Genomic DNA, 19,638 nt, shown 5'->3' on the forward strand with positions numbered 1-19,638 from the left:
CGCTGACAGCAGTCAGTAAGTGCAACATTATCCAACCAAGTTGGTTGCCAAAAAATTGAAATACATTCTGCACCACAGCAAGTAGAGTGCCATCATATTGAATATGTGGATTGTGGAGAATTGTGAAGAAGAATGCTGCATTTTCGTTCCTATGAATAATTTGCTGATGGCTATCTGCATTGCGGAGCGCTGACTGGTGTCATGACGATGCCTTGAAGTAATTTTACTAAATATGAATCCTTTCATTGCGATGTCAAAACAGCGTTATCATAATCACTATAGGAGTTATGACAATACAATGGTTCGGAAAATTTGTTTCTAGTGACCATGAAGCAGTTATAGCACGTCGCAACTTTCGTTCATAAATTAGTGTATTGTATGGCGAGGCAGGATTTTTGAAAATCTTTTTTACCATAGAATTCTATTCTGAATCATAAATGCTGTCTACATGATGGAAATCCTTCAAAGAATTGCAGGTATTCATATCTGAAAAGCCACCAGGCCAATTTCGCTTGAAAAACTATTGAAAACAATGATTTTCAACTGTACAAATAGTGGCGAGTCTCACAAGAAACCAATGGATAGTTAATTATTGAGTATTGCCGTATCTGAAAAAATGACGTAACAGCCATTTTACAACATGCATGATTTCCATTTTTCTGTTAAAGAGCTCGATGAGTAGTACTCGTTAACACTATTTTTGGAAAATGGCGTATACGTCACTTTTTCAGATTACGGCAGTATAGGAACCAAAATTAATTTTTACTGCCACTAAAGGAACAGTGTACCCATAGTGTTGCAAGCAATATTTGGCAATTGTTGATGTTAAATGACATCTATCTCATTTTTGTTAGCAAATTTATTAGTTTATCTATTGACTAAGATAATAAAGCAGAAATTTCCCATAATAATCAATTTTAGAAAAATATTTTCTTTTGTGCATCTACTAATACCTCCACTATTGGTACCTATCATTCTATTAGCAAAAACACACTCCTCATTATCTTCAGCATTGAAGTGATCGTATCTCAAACGTTGCAAGATCTACCTCAATATGGCGATATTTCAAAGAATTATCGAGCTTTAGGCTACTAATCGTCAAACTTTATTCCAAACCATAAATACACAGCACCGCTAAACCGAATGCCTGCCCGCAAACTTAGCATGTCTCTTAGCTCTGACGCTGCTATCACTGTCCACCGACGGCGGCAGATAGTCCTCACCTTCGAAGATTTCATTCCGTCCCTCCGGCGGAGGAAGAGCTGGAACATCGGTTGCCGGCAGCGGAGCACCGTACTCCAGTGGGATCTTTGGCTTGCCGGTGATACGGTCCCTGATAGTCCGCATGGGTGCTGTCCAGCTGACCACTCGGCTGAACCTCTTCCGGCTCGGTAGCGATCTTGACGTCAACCTCCGTTAGCGAGGACGATTCCGGCACCGGACCGTGCTCCGGCAGAACGGTGTTGGCCTCCAGATCGGGTTGCAAATTGGTGGTTAACACCAGACACGTTTGAATTTCCTCCGATTTTGGCGGGTCATTGGCAACAATCTCATTAACGTCGGCGTTGGCTGTTGAAGAAGAGTATGTAAATACGATTTGGTTCACAGTTTGAGTTGGACCTTGGCGATGATGGACTCACCGTAGCAGAGGAGCAAACAAAACGAAATTAAATATGCAGGAAGATGCATTTCGGTTTTGGGCAAATTTTAGTTGGATAGTCTGTAACGATACGTTTTAGACTGGAACAGACACTGATTTCGAAACAGTTGGGAGTGATCTATATATACTCCATTGATTGAATTGCTGGAAGCAAACATAAGCGTAAATAAGCGATATTTGGAGCAAAATTATGCAGACACATTATTTGTGGTCAACTTGAAGCATCGTTTCCGCAATGGAATCAAAGGTGAAAAAAGGTACAAATATTTGACCCCGGTGATGGCAATTCAAGGTGCTTGTAAAGACGCGACATATTTATTGATTAACTGCATTTGAAGATCCTCAGCACGTGCTCCAAACGTACCCATTCTGCTCAGCTCTTTAGGGTCTGTCTTATTTGGAGAATTAAACTGAAATTAAACTTGAAGGTGACATTTCAATAATTATCGAATAACCCTGCTGGCAGAGCGAGATTACTTTTGACAGATATAGAATCATTTTGCATCGATGTCTTATTGGAATTGCTGGGTAGCACCAGCCATTCTTATGACTGGGATATTTGCTAATTTTCGAATTGTCACTTTTAAGTTTAATTCTCCAAATGAGACAGACCTTAGGGTCTGTCTCATTTGGAGAATACGTTATATGTGTATGTGTCTGTCTCATTTGGAGAATTAAACTTAAAAGTGACAGTTCGAACATTAACAATCACCCCGTTACAAGAATGGCTGGTGCTACCCAGCAATTCCAATAAGACATCGATGGAAAATGATTCGATATCTGTCAAAAGTAATCTTGCTCTGCGTGCAGGGTTATTCGATAATTATAGAAATGTCACTTTTGAGTTTAATTTCAGTTTAATTATCCAATTGAGACAGACCCTTAGAAATCTATTACTAAACCACATAAATCATTGAAACCTCGACATCGAAATTGTCAGTAAGGGTGGTCCACAAATTAAGATTCTTTTAGAGGAGAGAGAAGGGATGAGAGAAGTGTGACGATCCGTACACAATTTTTAGATGCCTCAAAAAAAGTTTAACATTAGAGGAAGGGATTAGAAATTGTCTATTTTTACGCTACGTAATTAGTCAAATGAAAATCATTAGAAAACCCAGATTAATCCACCTAGCGTTGGTGGTGCCTTTCTCGCAATTTAGTTAAGACACCAACCTTATACGGGGTTCATAAGGTCCGATGTACCATTTTCTTCATAACTTTTAAACGCAATGACCGATCGTTATAAAATTCAATAGTGACAACAAGGCTTTTTCCCCTGTCGAATGAAACTTGTTGCGAGAAAATCGGTTAAGGATTACTATACGAAAAGTTGTCTAATGTTTTTTATAGCTTTTGTGCACACACATACACACACACATACACACACATACACACACATACACACATACATACATACTGACGGTCGTGCTGTTCTACTCCCTGAGTAAGGAAGGGTGACACCGGCTTGAAATGGCGAGTGGGCCAACAGTACGGCCGCCCCCGTCCCGGTAAAAAACTAGCAGTCCTCCGAATACGTTCAATACTCGTCCACCAAGTTCTTGGTGAGCACTAGGCTCGGTTGAGATTTTCCCGATTGCGCGATCGGCTCTGAACACGGCCATGAGTGCGTCCAAGCCAACCCTCGCATGGACCTCACTGCTTGCAAAGACAATCCAGAATTTCGCCGGGAGACGGAGACCAGGTGGTCCTGAAGAAGCAAACGCGAGAGGACGCTACCGCCGTCGTAGTGACAGACGCTACTTCACAGGGAGCAGGATGGAGTACTGTAGTTGGCCAGAAGGAGAAAAGAAATAGACAGCAGAAACGGAAAGAGGCAAGAGAAATGAAGCAGAACAAGAAAGAAAAGCCTCCGCCTCGTCAGAAGCCACCAAAGGGGAAGCCGTACTCGTCAGGCGAAATGACGCAAGGACGTATGCAGCGCTCTTCAAGAAAGTTAGAGAGGATCCGGAGCTGAGGGACTTGGGCGAGAATGTAGTAAGGACCAGGCGCACACAAACTGGAGAGATGCTCTTCGAGTTAAGGAAGGACCCTGCGGTTGATTGCTTGGACTATGCAGGAGCGCATTGTAAAATCGCTGGGCAGAGGCGGAAGTTAAATCCCTGACCCCAGAGATGGTGATTATGTGCAGGGATCTAGACGAGATCGGTAGAAGAGCTCAAGGATGCGCTGAAGTCACAGTGCATTCTGGGCGAGGTTCAAATGGCAATCAGAATAAGGAAAACATTCGTAGGAACACAAACAGCGATAATTTGTCTGCTAGTAACCGCTGCTAACAAGGCTCTAGCGGTAGGCAAACTGACTGTTGGATGGTCTAAATGCCCATTGAAAGCTGCCGCGCCAGTGAATAAACAAGCGGAGAGATGCTTCAAATGTTTGGACTTCGGACACCGGGCAGGGGCTTGTAAAGGTCCGGACAGAACCAACATGTCTTGGAAATGCGGGGAAACAGGTCATTTTGCGAAAGACTGCACGCAAAGACCCATGTACATGCTTTGCACTCCAGAGGATGGAAATGACCATCAGACGGGTGGCTACAAATGCCCTGCCTACAAGAGGGCGATCGCAGGTCAACAGTAGTGGAAATAATCCAAATTAATTTGAATCACTGCGAAACCGCACAGCAACTGTTGTGGCAGTCAACAACGGAAAACAGGTGCGATGTCGCGATAATTGCAGAGCCGTATCGAGTTCCTCCTGATAACGGCAACTGGTTGACAGATAGTTCGGGAATGGCTGCGATACAAGTTATAGGCAAATTCCCAATTCAAGAAGTGGTGGAGAGTTCATGTGAAGGCTTCGTGATTGCCAAAATCAACGGCATCTTTGTATGCAGCTGCTATGCACCTCCACGATGGACCGTGGAACGGTTCAGCCATATAATGGATCAGTTAACCGACAAGCCGATTGGACGAAGGCCAGTAGTCATAGCAGGTGACTTTAATGCCTAGGCTGTGGAGTGGGGCAGTAGAGTGACCAACACAAGAGGATATATCCTGCAGGAAGCTCTAGCAAAGCTAGACGTACGATTGTGCAATGAAGGCTCGGTGAGCACATTTCAGAGAGACGGGAGGGAGTCTATAATTGCATCACGTTCTGTAGCCCTTCACTGACGACAAACATGGACTGGAAAGTAAGTGAAGACTACACCCATAGCGACCATCAGGCGATACGTTACCGTATCGGCCAACGAAACAATGGTGAAATGCGGGAAGGATGACCAGCTAGAGGAAGTGGAAGACGAAAGCCTTCAATAAAGACCTCTTCGTCGAGCCACTTCGATCGGACAGTGGTACCGAGATCGTAAATGCAGTCGAGCTAACAAGGAGAATGGTAACGGCTTGTGATGCAGCAATGCCACGTAAACTGGAGCCGAGGAGCAATCGGCGTCCAGCTTACTGGTGGAACGAGGGACTCAGTACGCTTCGTGCTGCTTGTCTCAGAGCCAGGAGGCGGGCACAGAGAGCGAGGACGGAACCAGAGAAAGAGGAGCGCAAGGTGGCGTTCCGGGTTGCTAGGACCGCTTTGAAAAAGGCCATCAAAGTTAGCAAGTCAGACTGCTACAAGGAGTTGTGTCGAGAAGCAAACGCCAACCCATGGGGGGATGCTTAAAGAATCGTGATGGCGAAGATGAAGGGTCCGTCGACGCCAGCCGAAAAGTGTCCGATCAAGTTGAAAGAGGTCGTAGAGGGTCTTTTCCCGCAACACGACCCGACCACGTGGCCACTAATACCGTACGGTGAAGAAGAAGAAACAAACGCTGAGTACCAACAAGTGTCCAATGAGGAGCTTGCAGAAGCGGCGAAGCGCCTGCAGGCGAAGAAAGCCCCCGGTCCGGATGGAATACCGAACGTGGCGCTGAAAGCTGCGCTCGTGGCATGTCCGGATATGTTCAGAACAGTGCTGCAAAAGTGTCTGGACGAAGGCAACTTCCCAGAAATGTGGAAGATTTAGAAGCTGGTGTTGCTGCCGAAGCCAGGAAAGCCTCCGGGCAATCCGGATTCGTACAGACCTATATGTCTGTTGGACACACTCGGGAAGCTCCTGGAGAGGATTACCCTGAATAGGTTTGCGAAATGTACGGAGGGCGATCGCGGACTGTCGAAGATGCAGTTTGGGTTCCGCAAAGGAGTATCGACGGTGGATGCTATTCGGACAGTACTCGAGAGCGCTGAGAAGGCGTCCAAACAGAAGCGAAGAGGAGATCGATATTGTGCAGTGGTAACAATAGACGTAAAAAATGCGTTCAATAGTGCCAGCTTCGAAGCCATCGCATTAGCGCTGCATAGAATGCGGGTCCCTGGATACCTGTGCCATATCCTGAAGAGCTACTTTCAGTGCAGAGTGAGACACTAACGAAGGGCGTAAGTCGATGCGGGTTACAGCGGGCGTTCCTCAAGGCTCCATTCTCGTTTCAACTCTTTGGAACGGGATGTACGATGGAGTCCTGAGTCTGTGGTTGCCTAGAAAAGTTAAAATCGTGGGTTTTGCGGACGACGTGTCACTAACGGTGATGAGCGAGACACTTGAAGAAATAGAGGTGTTGGCGACGGAGGCGATAGCAATGATCGAGAGCTGGATGAATGGAGTGAAGCTGCAAATAGCTCACCATAAATCGGAGGTGCTACTAGTCAGCAACTGTAAGGCGATTCAGCGGTTGGAGATCGTCGTTGGTGATCATACGATTGCATCGAAGCGATCACTGAAACATCTGGGAGTGATGATCGATGACCGGCTAAACTTCAATAGCCACGTCGATTACGTCTGCGAGAAGTCGGCGAAAGCTATGAGCGCAATAGCAAGGATCATGCCAAACGTTGGCGGTCCAAGAAGTAGCACCAGGCGTCTACTAGCTAGTGTCTCGTCATCGATACTGCGGTATGGAGTTCCCGCTTGGGGTAATGCGCTGGAAACCAAGCGGAACCGTAGAAGGCTACAAAGTGCGTTCCGGCTGAAGGCCATACGAGTCGCGAGCGGATGAACAGGAAGCATGGCGAAGTAAACTTTCACCTGACACAGTTCCTGTCAGGCCACGGCTGCCTCAGGATGTACCGTGGATAATCAAAATTCGGACACACTCAAACCTCGGACGCTTAAATTCGTATGGGAAATTTCCTGAAATATTTCATCGAAATGTTTCGTCAAGCTGGAACGGAAGGACTAATAGTTTTTGCTTGTTTTAGTATAGTTACATTTTAATAAGACATGTTAAAACAATGCGACGAAATGATTAAAAGACAGTCTGAGCTGTGCAGTGAGAATTGTGTTCAACAATTCTTCCCGGTACTGTGTAATCAGGTGTCTGAAGTTTGAATCTTTGTGTCCGAAATATGAATCCAACCCCGCCGGTGTCTGAGGTTTGAATCAAACAGAAGCTAAACATTTTCATAAATTTCAAATATTCTTTGCAATATTCTGCAAGTATTAAATACGAAGTTCAAAGATGAATACTGTACTCAGTCATTGCAATGGTGATTTAATCGGTGTGATTTTAAATGCGAGTTAACAGGATGATTGTATATCAGAAAGTTCTTAAGCGTCCGAAGTTTGAGTTTGCACGGTATTTACATCGGTTTGGGCATGCTGCTTCGCCATTTTGCCCGGAGTGTGAGAGCATCGAGGAGACGGTGGAGCACGTGATCTTTGAATGCCCCAGGTTTGAGGGCAGTTCTGAAGGGAAATACACGGTACACGGCTGGGACTGACCTTGGCACTCGGCTGGTTGGTGTCGGTATCGGAAGAACATCCTTCGCCGGGGCTCTGTTAGATTCCTCGTTGGCACGAGACCGAGTATATTGTGAAGAATGAGTTGCTAAAGTCGCCGAGACACCAGTCACTTCAAGGTGAAGGCTGGGAACACCGGCGATAGTATTAAGGAGTGGTGCTAAACAGCACAACAGGCCGACTCTTCCGAAGTAAAGCATATTGGTAGTACCGGAGAAGTTTAGGCAAAGACACGAATAGGAAGCGAAAGATGGAAAGTTCGAAATGGTAGAATCCATGAAGTAGACAGTTATCTTGCGGTCCGAGGGTAAGCAAGGTAACAAAACAAGTAAAGGAGTTTTTTCCCTCAGTCGAGGGTTTTTCCTCCCACCACGTTGGAAGCAAATTTCCATAGAAGCAAGATTGCCTAATTGTGGAAGGTAACTTAGCAGGCGTGATCCCCAGAGCCCAATCCCCCTAGCAGGCCGCAAGGGGTGATGGTGAATGTTTCCAAGCAGTTTTGCGAGGAAGTGCAGACGAATGTGTCATAACTCAATAAAAAAAAAAAACATACATACACACGGACAGACAGACATGTGCTCAGCTCGTCGAGCTGAGTCGATTGGTATATAATACTATGGGTCTCAAAAGCTTCTAAAAAAAGTTCGATTTCGGAGTAAAATTATAGCCGTTCGGTACAACTTAGTTGTACGAGAAAGGCAAAAAATCACTTAACGCCGACAATGGTTGCTGAGTATCTGTTTATATAAATGTTTCATAGGCGATTCGAAATATGCTCCTTGGGTTGTGTATGAAACACTATTATTAGGTATTATGATCTTTATTATACACATAGCTCGCACTTAGTCACATAGGGGCGTAACTGTATTGATCAATTCCCTTAATCGATTTTATATTTTGTTAATAACTCATTTGTTTCAAAAGCTTCAACCGTGATTATTGATTCTGGTGCAAGATACAATCATGCTTTATCTTACCAAACCATTAAATCATCCAAAAACTAGCGCAATTTGGTACAATAATGAAAAGAAAACATTGACGAAGAGAAATCGATCTATACAGTTACGCCCCTATAAGCGCGAGATAGGTTTTCAGCCCTAGGCTGATTTGCCTCTGACTTATGAAACATTTCAATAATCAGATACTCAGCTGCTTACGCTGTTAGGTGAATACCCCTAACAAAATTCACTGAAGACTGCCTCAGTGTTGAGGTCAAAGTGCGTGTAGATTAACCCTTATCCTCCCTTGATACTTTTTAGGGGCAGCCCTTACTTTGCACCGTTCAATGTGGAAAAACCATCCATAAAAAAATGAAAAACGATCCATAAATAACATCTGAATGTTCCATAAATGCATAAATCCATAAAATGGTTCGAGAGATTCCATAAAGAATATTTTTATGATCCATAAACTTTGAAAATGATCCATAAAAACTATATATTGATCCATAAAATTTTAAATTTGCGCAATTTTTATCCTAATGATGATCCATAATTTCAGCCATATGATCCATAATTTGGTCATATGATCCATAATTTTATAATGTGATCCATAATGCTTGGAAAGAAGGCCAATGAAACTATATTAATTGATCCAGACATTTTTTAAAAATCTATGGATCATTTATCAAAATTTATGGATCATATCACCAAAACTATGGATCATTTGAACAAAGTTATGGATCAAATGGCCAAAATTATGGATCATATGACTAAAATTATGGATCATATTACTGAAATTATGGATCATCATCACGATAAAAAAAAAGCGCAAATTTGAAGTTTTATGGATCAAAATATAGTTTTATGGATCATTTTCCAAAGATTTACCGATCATTTGTCATTTTCATGGGAAAATAGCAAGAATTGTATTGCTTTTCTTGACCATGTTAATGGAACATATTTCCCAATTAATTGCTAAATTTTAGCTTAGTTATGGATCGAAAAATTATTCTTTATGGAATCTCATTAACTATTTTATGGATTTATGGTAGCATTTTAAGGAACATTCAGATGTTATTTATAGATCATTTTCCAGTTTTTTATGGATCCGTCTTTAGCGTTTATATGCAAAAGTATGTTTTGCCCTTTTTAGGCACTAAAAAATGACTTCAAAAAATCATAACTCCGTTGATTCTCAACCGATTTTGATGATTCACCTACCAAACGAACCGGTTAGGTCTCAAGTTTTCAAACCTGAGAAGAGAATCGGCATTGGGGTTCCGGAATAATTCCGGGGTCGAGTGGGTACCTTTTTTTTCTCAAATCAAATGACCATGCTAAAACTCTGAAAACTAATTTTTTGATGTGTCCCACTTCATGAAATCACGAGACATGTTCATTAGTGCCTGTTCCAAGGTGGGTTTGGACAGGTTCTGCGGCATTCCGGGGACCTGGTTCCCCCGGGACATGGCCACTTTTCGATTTTATCCGAAACCCATCTTGCGATGTCTCATACTTCATGATTTTGCAAAACAAGCTCAATAGAGTCTAATTTGAGGTACCTAAGTGGTTCTGGTCAGGTTCCGTGGCATTCCGGGGACCTGGTTCCCCCGGGGAAGTGGCCACTTTTTGATTTGATCCAAAACCCTACTTGCGACGTCTCAAACTTCATGATTTCGCGAAACGAGCTCAATAGAGTCTAATTTGAGATACCTGAGTGGTTCTGGTCAGGTTCCGTGGCACTCCGGGGACCTGGTTCCCCCGGAGAAGTGGCCACTTTTCGATTTGATCCAAAACCCATCTTGCGACGTCTCAAACTTTATGATTTCGCGAAACGAGCTCAATAGAGTCTAATTTGAGGTATCTGAGTGGTTCTGGTCAGGTTCCCTCAGGGAAGAGGCTGATTTTTGGATTTGATCTGAAACCCATCTTGCGACGTTTCAAACTTCATGATTTTGCGAAACGAGCTCAACAGAGTCTAATTTGAGGTACCTAAGTGCTTCTGGTCAGATTCCGTGGCATTCCGGGGGCCTGGTTCTCCCGGGGAAGTGACCACTTTTCGTTCTGATTCGAAACCCATCTTGCGACGTCTCAAACTTCATAATTTCACGAAACGATCTCAATAGTGTTCTAATTTGAGGTACCTGAGTGGTTCTGGTCAGGTTCCGTGGTATTTCGGGGACCTGGTTCCCTCGGGAAGTCGTTGATTTTGATTTGATCCGAAACCCATCTTGCGACGTTTCAAACTTCATGATTTTGCGAAACGAGCTCAACAGTCTAATTTGAGGTACTCTAAGTGGTGCGGGTTAGGTAACGTGGCATTGTGGGTCCATCAAGGAAGTGGTCCTTTTTGATGTGATTCTAAAATCCATTTTGCGACGACTCAAACTTCATGATTTCACGGAACGAGCTCAATTTAAAGGTACTTTGGAGTGGTGCTAGTCAGGTTCTGTTGCATCCCTGGATCCTAGTTCCTGAGAAATGGCAACTTTTTGCGGTTACGACTTCTTGCGACGTCTCAAACTTCATGACTTCGCGAGACCTGGTTCTCCTGGGATGTGGTCATTTTTAATGTGAACTGAACTGAACAATATTTTGACGTCTCAAACTTCATGGATCTTCGCGAAACAAGAAGACGTTTCTCATTATGTCAGTAACCTGGTGTCCTCGGGGATGATTAAACTGCTCTATGTATTCTGAATCCTGAATCATGTAATCTGTAACATGAACAACGAAACATGAAATTCTAAAATGTTGTACATGCTCGAGTATTCTGAGAAATTTTGTACTTCTGGATAGTTTCCACCTGACACAAGTGATACGATTCAGGAAGGGTTTAAAAATGCATCAAGAACCTGCCTGGTAAACCAGATTCCCTGAACGCCACGGAACATAACGTGCACCACTCGAGTACCTTGAAAAATCTCTATTGAAAATGTCTTGTGAAACCATGAAGTTTGTCTAGAGATGGGTTTCCGATCACTACAAAAGCCCACATATCCAAGGGAACCAGGTTCTCGGAATGTCACCATTCAGATACCTCGAAATAGAATCTATTGAATTCGTTTCGTGAAATCTTTAAATTTGAGACGACGGAAAATGGGTTTCAGATCACATCAAAAGGGACCACTTCCTGGTAGAACCAGGTTCCAAGGATGTAACATAACGTGACCAGCACTGCTCAGATACCTCAAATTAGACTCTATTGACTGCGTTTCGCGAAATCATGAAGTTTGAGGCATCGCAAGATGGGTTTTGAATCAAATCGAAAAGTAGCCGCTTCCCCAAGGGAACCAGGTTTCCAGAATGCCACTGGTGGGTTTCGCAAGGTGGGTTTCGGATCAAATCGAAAAGTGGCCACTTCCCCGAGGAAACCAGGTCCCCGGAATGCCACGAAACCTGACCAGAACCACTCAGGTACCTCAAATTAGACTCTGTTGAGCTGCTTCATGAAATTATGGAAGTTTGAGACGTCGCAAGAAGGGTTTCGGATCAAATCAAAAGTGGCCATTTCCTGGGGAACCAGGTCCCTGGAATGCCACGGAACCTGACCAGAGCCACTCAGGTACCTCAAATTAGACTCTGTTGAGCCTGTTTTGCAAAATCATGAAGTTTGAGACGTCGCAAAAAGGGTTTCGGATCAAATCAAAAGTGGCCATTTCTCCGGGAACCAGGTCCCCGGAATGCCACGGAACCTGACCAGAATCACTCAGGTACCTCAAATTAGACTCTATTGAGCCTGTTTCATGAAATCATGAAGTTTGAGGCGTCGCAAAATGGGTTTCGGATCAAATCGAAAAGTGGCCACTTGCCCGGAGGAAGCAGGTCCCCGGAATGCCACGGAATCTGGACCAGAACCACTCAGGTACCTCAAATTAGACTCTATTGAGCTCGTTTCAAGCGAAATCATGAAGTTTGGAGGCGTCGCACAATGGGTTTCGGATCAAATCGAAAAGTGGCCACTTGCCCGGAGGAACCAGGTCCTCGGAATGCCACAGAATCTGCCCAGAACCACCAGGTACCTCAAATTAGACTCTGTTGAGCTCGTTTTGCGAAATCATGAAGTTTGAGACGTCGCAAAAAGGGTTTCTGGATCAAATAAAAAGTGGCTATTTCTCCGGGGAACCAGGTCCCGGAATGCCACGGAACCTGACCAGAATCACTCAGGTACCTCAAATTAGACTCTATTGAGTCTGTTTCGCGAAAATCATGAAGTTTGAGGCGTCGCAAAATGGGTTTCGGATCAAATCGAAAAGTGGCCACTTGCCCGGAGGAAGCAGGTCCCCGGAATGCCACGGAATCTGCCCAGAACCACCAGGTACCTCAAATTAGACTCTATTGAGCTCTTTTCGCGAAATCATGAAGTTTGAGACGTCGCAAGAAGGGTTTCGGATCAAATCAAAAAGGGCTACTTCCCTGGGGAAACCAGGTTCGGAATGCCACGGAACCTGACCAGAACCACTTAGGTACCTCAAATTAGACTCTATTGAGCTTGTTGCGCAAAATCATGAAGTTTGAGACATCGCAAGAGGGTTTCGAATCAAATCGAAAAGTGGCTACGTCCCGGGGAACCAGGTCCCTGGAATGCCGCAGAACCTGTCCAAACCCACCAGAGAACCTTGGAACAAGCACTTTTGAACATGTCCCGTGATTTCATAAAGTAGGGCACACCAAAAAATGAGTTTTAAGACTTTTAGCAAGATCATTTGATTTGAGAAAAAAATACCCCACTCGACACCAGAATTATTCCGGAGCCAGGTGGCCAATGCCAATTCTCTTCCCAGGTTTGGAAACTAGAGACCTAACCGGTTCATTTAGTAGGTGAATCGTCAAAATCGGTTAAGAATCAAAGGAGTTATGATTTTTTAAAGTCATTTTTTAGTGCCTAAAAAGTATCAAGGGAGGATAAGGGTTAACAATCAAGTGGTGGAAACATAAAAAATATAGTTCTTACTTATCTAAGACAAGTGAACAAATACCATTCAATACATAAGCTCAAAACATAATTTTATTCATATTCAACTTTGGTATTTTCGAGCTTGAATTGATATAAACATAAATTTCATCATGAATGCCACAAGTTTTGAGATGAAAAGTTGGCATAAATATGAATACATTCAGTAGCTGCAACATGCACTGCACACATAAACGCACAAGGTTCTAGCCGAGTATCAACTTGTATCCAAAAGTCATTGCTAAATAGTTTCCATTTATGGGGTAACCTTTTCGCAGACATTTCTAACGGGACATATGACTGACCCTGGATAGTTGGATAGACTTTGAAGTAGAGCGAATAAAATAAACTAATCTGACTCAGCGTCTGAAACTAACTCGTTAATCGTTATTCATGGTTTGTTGCTGTTTCGAAATACTGTGTGCATCACTTGGTGCATCATAATGTTTGCAGCCGATGGTCACTTGTTGCGGTAGAAAACGCCAAAGCGACTAATTTGTTTGTGTGGGAAGTAAAAATTTTCAGTGATTTGGCTGTAATCACTTATAGCCAAGCCAGAAAAAAAGTGTTCTAAGTGAAATAAATTGACTCCACTGTGTGCATTCAATAAAACCTCCAGCAAGTGAAACACATATTTTTCAACGTGACCTGCTGAAGCATGCACAAACAATGGTTTTAGATGGTTTTAGATGGTTTTAGATGCGTCGACTTTTGTGCTACCAAAAAGGCTAGATGAAGGCTTAGACGGCCATTCTGACAGCCATTTTTGGACTCTGTTGTGATTGTCCTAAATTAGCCTCCGAAACTCAAAAATAGAAAATAGTTATGTCTTTCTCTTAAACCATTCAAAGACGAAAAACTGAACCAAGCTTCGAGAATAAAATAAACAACAACATAATCTAATCACGTACCCCAGAACCGAACTCAATTTGTTTGTCAATCATAATTTCACACCCAATCAACAGATAGCGTATCACAGATGGTAATCATTCCGCCAGATTTCACAGATTACGCATACCTTGCTCTTTTCTCTGTTCTTACCGTGTACTGCTCGCTATGTACATTCACTGAGAACCCTTTCCTGGCTCGCCCCGTGCTAAAGTTGCTGTTGCATGGCACACTACTCTCAGCATCTCACACGGCTGTGCGACTATCGTCTCTTACAACAAGGATCGTGAAATTGTTTAAGCAGCCATTATTTTCCGAAGTTTTGCCGCCCCTTTATTTCAAGCTTGTACCCTACCGATGATAATCCTCACACACGTACGTACAATCCCACCCGACATGTAGGCTGAGGCAAAGCCAAAGTTTTCTGTTCTTCGAAACTTTCCATGAACGAAGAAGCTGTTGTTTTCTCCCGCCCATCTTAAATTCAGTCTGATCGGCGAGGAAGGTGTAAATTTTCGTTGTTCTACCGCCGCGCCGTCGATGACGAACCTATTTTGTCTGCCACACAATCTCATATGGTCGGCGCCTCTATCGATGGTAGTTGTTTTTGCAGGAAAGTCATCGCCAGGGGCGGGGAAACAATTTGGTAGGATCTGGTTGCGCTGTCGAAAGTTGCTCATTGCTTCAGTCGCTGCCGTTGACAGGTAATGGTACGAACAGACTTGGTCTACTCCTATTGGAGACACGAACTTACCAGGCAATGGAGTATTAAATCTCACCAAGTAGATGTGTGAAAACATTGAAAAGTTCTAACAATCGCTTCTGTGAAATCTTGATTAACTTTACTTCTAACTCGTTAATCGTTATCCATGGTTTGTTGCTGTTTCGAAATACTGTGTGCATCACTTGGTGCATCATAATGTTTGCAGCCGTTGGTCACTTGTTGCGGTAGAGAACGCCAAAGCGACTAATTTGTTTGTGTGGGGAGTAAAAATTTTCAGTGCTTTGGCTGTAATCACTTAAAGCCAAGTCAAAAAAAGTGTTCTAAGTGCAATAAATTGACTCCACTGTGTGCATTCAATAAAACCACCAGCAAACGAAACACATATTTTTCAACGTGACTCCGTTGAAGCATGCACAAAAAATGGTTTTAGGTGCTCTCGACTTGCAGTGTGCGAGTGACTGCATCATGAATTCCTTCCGATCCTCGATGACCGTGAGGACGTGGCCAGCGCCATTATCGACTATCCAAAATACTAGAGCTCTTGGATCGTGCACATTGAGGTTGGAGAGCAAATCCCATGCTTCCATCCATTAGTTCCCTGTGCAATTGTGATTGTTCTGGTCGATCACGGAGTAGCAACTACGAAATGCACCCAATTCCTGGAATACCTGAGAATATCCGAAAAAGTGTGATAATGAATAGATTGCAATCGCCACATTTTAGGGGTTTTTCTAGCAAGCTATTCCAGTGTCAAACCGGGGTTCACTACTGTTCATAAATTTTCAGATGTTCTTAAGAATCACCTTGGGATCACTTTCTGAATTTCTTTTGCGAATATCTTGAATATTTCCTAAGGAAACGCACCAAAATCGTCGCTAGCAGAAATGGCCATAAGATCTGTCAAATCAACTGTGGACAAAATTTTAGAAACTCAATAATCGCATTATTTCCCGAAATTGTTTTCCATGCAGATAAAAATGATTTATTATCCAAAGTTTTAGAATATAGTTGTTGACGACGATTTTGAAGGTGCCTAAAAAGTGGTCGGCGCGTTTTGTTACCAAGGAAACAGTCAATACCTCCATAATTTTTCCAGAAAAATTCAATAATGATTCCATCAATTCCTACAGGAGCTCAGGAATTCCTTGGAATACTATCGGAAATTCTATTCCCTGAGAAATTTGGGGCAGATTTCCGAAAGAATGTTCAAAGGAAATTTCTAAAGGAATATCCCAAGTTCTGGAGAAATTTCTGGAAGAGTTGCTAAAAAAAAATTAAAAAGAATTACCAAGGGAGATAAAAATCTGAAAAATTCTGACTTTTCCTAACCTATGGTAATAAGGATTCCCTGAGAAAATCAGCTTCCAGCGACATCTAGGGGAGTCGCCACAAAAAACAGTGACACATTGTGCATTGGGGTCCATTTGGACCCAAGATTTCATCTCGATCACAAAAACTCAAATTTCAACCGATTTTCGATCTTTAGGCACCAAACGAAAGCTGTAGGTTCCAATAACAAGCCCACGGGGTGGTTCATCCAAATTGACCACTCTAGTCCCCGGGGAACCTGTGCTAAAGAGGTACTGTTTGAGATTCTCAATTTGGCACCAAGTTATCGAGTTTCTTGTTATGAAACATAAAATTGCTTGCAAATATGTGCTCTGATGATCCCAACTGTATTTGCTATATTGTATATGCCATTTCTGGGCAAATTTATCCCTCGAGCGGTAATCGGAAAGCCCTCTGGAAGATCCGGAGCTTCCGTAAAATTGGTCAATTATAAAAGTTCATCCCAGAGCTTTTTTGATAACCATTCATTCTGGCAAATTGTGGGGGCTATCAATAGTTAAAGCCTTCTGTGACCTACAAATGTCCTAGAAACGGCCCTCCGGAAGATCCGGAACATCCGTAAAATGGCCAATTCCAAAAGTTCACCCTAGAGTTTCGGGATTTTTTTAAAACCATTCATTCTGGCAAATTGTGGGTGCAATCAATAGTAAATGTCTTCTGTGACCTCCAAATGCCCTATAAATGGATCTTCGGAAGATCTGGAACATCCGTATAATGGCCAATTCCAAAAGTTCATCCCAGAGCTTGGTGATTTTTTTGTGAGCATCCGTGCTGACAAATTGTACGTGCAATAAATAGTGAAAGTATTCAGGGACCCCTAAATGTCTCAGAAACGGTCCTTCGGTAGATCTGGAACATCCCTAAATATGAACAATTCCAAAAGTTCGTCCCATAGCTTTGTATTTTTTCATAATAATATATTCTGGCGAATTGTGGGTGCAATCAATAGGTAAAGTCGTCTGTGACCTCCAAAATGCCACAAAAACGGTTCCAGAAGATCCGGAACATCCGCGACGCCATTTCAAAAGTTCAACCCAGAACATAGCAATTTTTTCGTAACCTTCCATTCTGGTGAATTGTGGGTGCACTCAATAGTGAAAGTCTTCTGTGGTCTACAAATGTCGTAGAAACAATCCTTCGGAAGATCTGAAACATCCGTAAAAGTGGACAATTCCAAAACTTCAGCACAGTGATTTTTTTTTTGTAACCTTTCATTCTGGCAAATTAATAGGGAAAGTCTTCTGTGACCTCCAAGTTCTTAAGAAACGGTCCTCCGGAAGATTCAGTTCATTCGTAAAAGTGCTCAATTCCAAAATAATATCTCAGAGTATCGCATTTTTTTCGTCATTGTGTTTGCAATCAATAATAAAAGTTTTCGGTACTGTACGATAATGGTACCGAAGATCCGGAACATCCGTGAATGTGGCCAATTCAAAAGAATTCACGAAGTAACTTCCGAGCACTTCGTTGAGAATTTCTGGAGGAACTTCTGGAAGAAGTTCGGTGGAGCTCCCGGAGCAGCTCCCCGGAAAGAATTACTTGATGAATTTCTGGAGAGATTTGCGGAAGAACTCTCAGAGTTCTCAGAAGAACTTCTAGAGGAATGCCTTTAGAACTTTCTGAGGATTACTTGATGAACTTCCGAAGGATTACCGGAGGAACTTCAAAACAAACTTCCGGAGGAAGTTTTGAATAACTTCCAGAGGAGCTTCTGGAGAAGCTTCTGGAGGAATTCAACGAGGAACGCTACCACGCCGCTGTCGCTGGCTAATGATGATCTGTTACGCTAACTGTTGGATTTGGCGTCTTTTACGGATGTTCCGGATTTTATGAAGGAATTTTTATTATTGATAAGAAAATTATTTTCAGCTATCAGTGGAATGTCATTACTTGTCATCGGACGAGTTTGTACAATTCCATTTGATTCCACCAATTGATTTGATTCCACTATGTGTTTTGCAGATACGTATTTCGACCTAAGGCCGTCTTCAGTGTCTCGTACTTGACTCGACTTTTATTATTGTCATTGCATATCACGGAGGATTTTCGCTATTGATTGCGTACATAATTCACCCATATGAATGAAAGCGAAAATTAGCAAAGCTGTGGCATGAACTTTTGGAATTGACCATTTTCACTGATATTTCTGATCTTCCGGAGGACGGTTTTGTGCACATTCAGACGTCCTAGAAAATGCCAACAAGGGGAGACTGGGTTGACTTGATCCCATTCACTGATTTCCGATGTATTACAACCAAGAATAAATAAATATACGCGATTTCCACACAGACTCTCTAAGAATTATCGAAATGTAATTTTTACATACCTTCTCGGCTACTTCGACATAGAACATTATTTTTAACCAACCACTGCCGAAAAAATTACGCCGAATTTGGGCCTCTCAACCGAATGATGGCTGTTTACAATCAACACTGCGAAACTATTGACTTAACAATGTCTCGGCATAACAACAGACAGTATTTTCAAAGAACAAACATTACAAATTCAGCAATATATATTCAAAATCAAAATTATACATCACTTTACTAAAAAAAATATTATTTAATCATACTATAGCATTACAAAAACAAACATGTATATGTATATGTGCTAGGTTGACGAAATAAAATAAATAAACTAATGGGGGATCAAGTGTCCTCATATTAAGGCAATAACTTCAAATCCAAATATTCTAAAACTTTGATGGAATGTTGCCATTGCCATCAGTACAGATCATTAAGCATATTTATGGCTTTGTGCTGTAAAAAAACGAAAGCATTTGTTTTGAAAAATTGTTCAAATTTTTCGTGGCCAATAAACAAATCTTTGGGAAAGTAAAAACACACAAACCGGCCTGCAGAATGAATATGGTTTGTCAATCCAGAAAACAACTCACCACATAAAGGTTATTTATCTAGAGGATCTATACTTAAAAATACGCTAGAACAAAACTAATTTAGTTCTCGATAAAACAGGGGGTGATCAAGTCTCCCCGGGGATCAAGTCTCTCCACCTTCCCCTATTGATTGCACAATCACTTCTCCGCTATGGATGTTTTCGAAATAAAATGTGGAGCTCTGGGAGAAACTTCTAGAATTCATACTTTTAGCGGATGTCCCAAATTTCCCGGAGAACCGGAGCCGTTAACAATGTGAATGTTAATGTCTAAAAAATCGAATGTGATTAACTTTTGGTAGGTAACAGAGGACTTTCACTATATACTCCACATATAATTCACCATTACTACGTGATTTTTTTTTGTGAACGTGAATACGTGAATACGTGAACACTTTTGTTAGTGCTCAAGTCTGGGATCAAATTTTAGGATTAACATATTTTACGGATGTTTTGGGTTTCTTGAGGACCGTATTGTGGTCAT

General features: G+C 42.4%; 1 protein-coding gene and 1 pseudogene across 11 annotated transcripts in view; both read right to left on the reverse strand.

Annotated features, from left to right (window-relative positions):
* The window catches only part of LOC134226251 (nephrin), a 1,334,188-nt gene that overhangs the window by 610,058 nt on the left and 704,492 nt on the right, over positions 1 to 19,638 (reverse strand). The window lies entirely within an intron of this gene.
* On the reverse strand, positions 1,103 to 1,739 carry LOC134223395 (uncharacterized; annotated as a pseudogene).

The sequence above is a fragment of the Armigeres subalbatus genome, chromosome 3 (assembly GCF_024139115.2).
Source record: "Armigeres subalbatus isolate Guangzhou_Male chromosome 3, GZ_Asu_2, whole genome shotgun sequence".
Lineage (NCBI taxonomy): Eukaryota > Metazoa > Arthropoda > Insecta > Diptera > Culicidae > Armigeres > Armigeres subalbatus.